General features: G+C 36.3%; 1 pseudogene; it reads right to left on the bottom strand.

The window, feature by feature from the left end:
• Positions 1-1,161, bottom strand: part of LOC107660980 (arrestin domain-containing protein 3-like) — a 7,475-nt pseudogene extending 6,314 nt beyond the window's left edge.
• Between the last annotated feature and the right edge of the window lie 4,548 nt (positions 1,162-5,709).

Below are 5,709 nucleotides of genomic sequence, written 5' to 3' on the forward strand. Positions count from 1 at the left end.
TGGCCCCACCCTGCCGTAGGCCCATGACCGCTCACGTTTGCTCTCAATCATGCCAACAGGTGCGTTCGAATTCATGCAGCACTGCGCAGACTGATCGGCGGCTGACTTGAAGCAGTGCATGCCGGTTAGAAATTTAGTCCGACTTGAACCCACTGTCACTGTCACGTGTGGCATCAAAGTACCAGGATAGCGTTTCGAGAGCAGCCGGCTGACTCAGCTGGCGCAGTTTCTCAAGAGCGACTGCAGGAGCGCTGATGACCACACAGCTGTTTCACGATTGGCCAAATTCACCACATGACAACAATGACGTGTGTTTCTAACATTCTTTATAGTTATCGTTCTTGGTGTGAACGGGGCTTCATAATAGAGTTTTTCAACACGCATAGTTAGTTCACTATCAGCAAACAATCTTTTCAGGTTTCATGTAAATTATAAAAAAAGGGTTTTATGTAATTTATTTTTTTAATGCAGTTTACTTAGGTATATTAGTAAATTAGTTATGCAAGGTATATGAATCCAATTTACTTACAAGTCTCTCTATTTACAAGAGTTGTATTCTTTTCACATTGTCCTGTAGACGTTACAGCAAGAAATAAAAGTAGTCAGTTGTTAGTGCTTCACATTTTTATTACACAATTTCTTTACTGCAAACCAACTTCTTTTATTTTGTAAGTTCACTGAGCATTTATTTTGCATCTGTCCTGTTTATGAATGCACACCTCTATATGTGTACATTGTGTGTATTATTTTATTTATATAGTAATTTAATACTACTACTATTAATAATAATTTGATACTTTTTGATATTTAAAGTTTTCTATATTGTGCAGCCTCACCTTTCTTTGCGCTATCTTGAATTAAATATTGCTTTAGTTTAAAGTATCTTTCATGGTCATTATAGGTTGTTTTGTTGGTAGTCCAGCTCGCATTTGCATCCCCCGTCAGCTTTACAAACAAACTGTCCACCTTTATTTCTTTGGTTACTTCCAAAACAAGTCATCCCTCTACAATATCCCCACTAGTAAAGGTATTGCTTTCATTAATTGGGTCATAGTGAAGACTGAGCTTTTTGATGGATTTTGACATTTTATTTTCTACGTCTGTACACTAGACATTCAAATACAGCGCAGCTGGGAGGCTCCTCTCGTTTGCCTGGCTAAAGCAGGATTGTCATTCCTGTGAAATAAAAGATGGGTTGAGGGTGTGACGCTTCCTACAATTGCCTGGTTAGCAATCTTTAAACATTGCGTAACATTGGCTATTCCACAGGGTTTTATAATGTTCAGTTTACTTTAACCTCCTGAAATTGCTGTTGCATGGTGTGCCAACTTTGCAATGACATCACTTCTGTTATATATATATATATATATATATATATATATATAAAATCAACAATTTAATGTACTGTTAACACATTCGCTCTAGAAGAAGGATGGTGATCATGTCTGATTCTAACCATAGGCTTATTTCATTATGTGGTCATGTATGCAATACATATGAATTAGCAAATAAATAAAATCATTGTCACATGCATGATAATAGGTTTGTAATTTATTCAGAATAACAGTTACCACTATTAGCACATGTATAATTTATTAATGTATGTTTTTTTTTATCTAAAATGATACACAAATAACTTGTTAAAGGTGCAATGTGTAATATTTACATTGATCTATTGACAGAAATGCAATATAATATACATAACTATGTTTTCAGAGGTGTATAAAGACCTTACTTAATGAACCGTTATGTTTTTATTACCTTAGATTGAGCAATTTATATCTACATACACCGCGGGTCCCCTTACATGGAAGTCGCCACCATGTTTCTACAGTAGCCCTAAACAGACAAACTGCTCTACACAGCGCGTTTCGTCACTTTGTTGTTCTTGCGAATAAAACCCAGACACAATGATGAACAAGTACATTAATATTAGCAATAACATCGATTTATTAAATAATTAATAATTCCTTAATTTACCTTTGTAAAGAAATCTCATTGCTCTCTGCTGTCTCAGACTACAACATCTTAGTCCTGTATCGGCCACCGTAGCTTCTCTAAAGGGAGGGATGAGCGGGGGACTGAGCCGTTGGTTCTAATTCGCAACCTCACCGCTAGATGCCGCTAAAATGTACACACTGCACCTTTAAATAAATTTGTTCTGTTTATTGGGTTTATGGGGTATTGTTATTAGTTCACTGTTTGCACATATTTACACTATAAAGAACAACTGTCATTGAAGATGTATGTTGAAAGACTTATAGAATAAAGAATTCTTCAATCGTATCACTGATTGTTACGGCAGCTGAAATCTGAATGGATTTGCTAGAAAGGCTTACGAGAGCAGTATTTCTTAGTTCTTGTCCTGTAGACATTACAGCAAGTATATTATATCCATTCTTATTCATTATTTCTTTATTCTTTACTGCAAGCATCTCTTTTTCAAGCATGATCTGTCTCAACTTTAACTTTATACTTTGACTTTTTATTTTGCATAAGCCCTGTTTATGAATTCACACATCAATGTGTATTATTTTATTTATATAATCATTTAAAACATTTTGAAAAATATTTCATAGATATTTATGTGTATTTTTTGTGCAATGTAATGTGCAATTAAGTTTTGCTTAATTTTAAATATCTCTCACGGTCACAGTAGGTTCCCACAGGAAAGAAAAATCAAAAGTGAGATCTCTTTAACATCTAAAATATTTCTCCTAAACAGAAATGAGGTTATTTAAGATAAAATGGAGATTTTTGCTTGAGTCTCCTGTTTCTCAATCTTGTCTCCTGAGGCAAAAGCCATACTTCCAGCATCCCTGCCAGCACTTGCTTCATTCCTAGAAGCTGACGCCGGTTCCACCGCACACGCTTTTAAGCTTCCTGGTCATTACGTCACCCCGCCCATGATGACTCGCCCTTCCATTGGACTGATTACACATGTGATTCAGAGTGTGGTCACGCTGAAGGCGTTCCCAAAGCGCTTCGACGCAGCGTCTCATTCCCTTCGGGGAACCATGGTTACATACGTAACCTGGAGACGTTTTCCAGCGGACTCGGTTTTGGGCGACTCTCTTCAGCTGGGCTCACGACCATCCGGCTGCCTTCATCTCTAAACTTTATTTGCTCTGTTTTATTTTGTGAAACCTTACTATATATATGGAATTTATAACCATTTTATAAAAGCGATAAGCCCTGTGAAGCCGTGGTTTACAGTGAATTTATAACAGCTAAGGGGGTTTTAGGCACGACTCGAAGCGGAGTGCCTAAAACCCCCTTAGCTGTTATAAATTCACTGTAAACCACGGCCTCTTGCTTTATTTCATCATGGATGGAGGTCAAAAGTGCAAATGCAGTACAGTACTAAGAAAAAGCTGCAATATTTTCAAAACAACACGGTATCAATACAAGTGCAGTACTATCAATATATGTTTCACTAGGAGTGGTTAGCGATAAAGGGTATATTTTTCATTATCAAGAACTGCTGCTTATAGACCTTATGCTCCAGAGAAACAAGCAAGCATAAGCAGCGATCTTTGGAATGTTGTGTTTAAACTTGTTTTGCAGTAGCTCTGTATGCCAAAGAGAAATTAGCTGGTGAAGTGGATTTACTTATTTTAAAGTCAACAAAAAATGATCAAGACCACTAAAATGTTTGAAACAGGTGTCATAAATGTCAGTAGACCGGGAAAATTTAAAAATGAGCGGTTCATACATAAATCCATAAGATCTTAGCCTTATGCTGTGTAAATTAACTGAAGACAGAAGACAATGAGTGCAGTTCTGAAAAGGGGCAGGGCTACATAAGGTCTATACATTCCCTGTGAAATGAAAAATGTGCTAAGCTTAAAGGAACACTCCACTATTTTTGAAAATAGGCTCATTTTCCAACTCCCCTAGAGTTAAACAGTTGAGTTTTACTGTTTTCGAATCCATTCAGCCAGTCTCCGGGTCTGGCGGTAGCAACTTTAGCTGTAGCTTAGCATAGATCATTGAATCTGATTAGACCGTTATCATCTTGCTCAAAAATGACCAAAGAGTTTCTATATTTTTCCCATTTAAAACTTGACTCTTCTGTAGTTACATCGTGTACTAAGACCGACGTAAAATGAAAATTTGCGATTTTCTATGCCGATATGGCTAGGAACTATACTCTCACTCCCGTGTAATAATCAAGGAACTTTGCTGCCGTACCATGGGTGCAGCAGGCACAATGATATTACGCATATCTAGTCATATAGGCCTAGAAAATCACAACTTTTCATTTTCTGTCGGTCTTAGTACACGATGTAACTACAGAAGAGTCAAGTTTTAAATAGGAAAAATATAGAAACTCTTTGATAATTTTTGAGCGAGATGCTAACAGTCTAATCAGATTCAATGATCTATGCTAAGCTACAGCTAAAAGTGCTACCGCCAGACCCGGAGATCGGCTGAATGGATTCGAAAACAGTAAAACTCAACTGTTTAACTCTAGGGGAGTTGGAAAATGAGCCTATTTTAAAAAATAGTGGAGTGTTCATTTAAAATGCACAATAATAGGCACTGAGCTTGCAGATAGAAGGCATGCAGACATTAAGTTCTCATTGACAGCATAAATGGTGCTCAGAGGTTTGGCTGGTGAAGGAGCACTATGCTGTTATTTTCGTCCCTGAGCAAATTATTAGTCTTTATTAGCTGCATTACTTTTTTAATGCAGATTAATCAGTCTTCTCAGCAAATGTTTCTATCGTAGTTTATGCCCATGTCTTCATATCTAATAAAAAATGTATGCATTTCAAGTGAGCATACATTTTTTTATACAAATTTGGAACATTTTATTTGCATGTTCCTTGGTAACTCTTTTTTTATGCAATATCTCAAAATGTGTTAATGGAAACCCAACAATTCACACTGCAGGCTAGCATCTTCAGTTTAAGTAGCTCTGACAGAGAGCTACACATGTGACATGATCACCTTGCATATAGCCAGTTTTTTCAGCTGTTACAGTCATTGACATTTTTCCTGAGCCAAAAAGTTTCATCCTCTTGTCTTGTGTGCCAGATTGTGGTTGCTGTATGAAAAAAACAACAACATATTGAATCGAGTGAACTAAAATTACAAGTTTTAAATCACAGACACATACTTTATATCACATTACTGGAGTTCTGATGACAGTTTATAAACCAGATAGATCCAGTCCTTGATTATGATTGGCTGAGCCGTGTTCAAAGCCATTGTAAATTACTCTGGAAACACATACCTGTGACATCTTTACATCAGTTTTACTGTGCCACTGCGTCTATGTGTTGCTTGGCAAACATTCTGCTATCAGAATTACATTGCTTGGTGGATGAATAAGATTTATTATATTTTGAAATGAATAATATTAATAATAATAATAATAATAATAATAAATTGCTGTTGTGTTTACTTTATGAACAAAATAAATACCTGATGGAACAAACATTTTATAAAAACAATTAGCCACTCATTAGCCATGCCCCTTAGCCATTCTTAATTCACTATATACTACAGCTTATTGGGACTAATTGCTTTAATTAACTGATCTCTTTATTAATGTGAATCAATAGATGAGTCAAACATGGTATTGTAATTCATACCAGTAAGTGATCTTCGGTCCCATAATTTCTCAGCACAAAAGTTAATTCTGTATGTGCAGAAGATGTTGACTTCCAAGGCCTGCTCAGCTTTACTGTCAAGACATAC

Source organism: Sinocyclocheilus anshuiensis, unplaced genomic scaffold (assembly GCF_001515605.1).
Source record: "Sinocyclocheilus anshuiensis isolate Anshui unplaced genomic scaffold, SAMN03320099.WGS_v1.1 scaffold1895, whole genome shotgun sequence".
In the NCBI taxonomy this organism is placed as follows: domain Eukaryota; kingdom Metazoa; phylum Chordata; class Actinopteri; order Cypriniformes; family Cyprinidae; genus Sinocyclocheilus; species Sinocyclocheilus anshuiensis.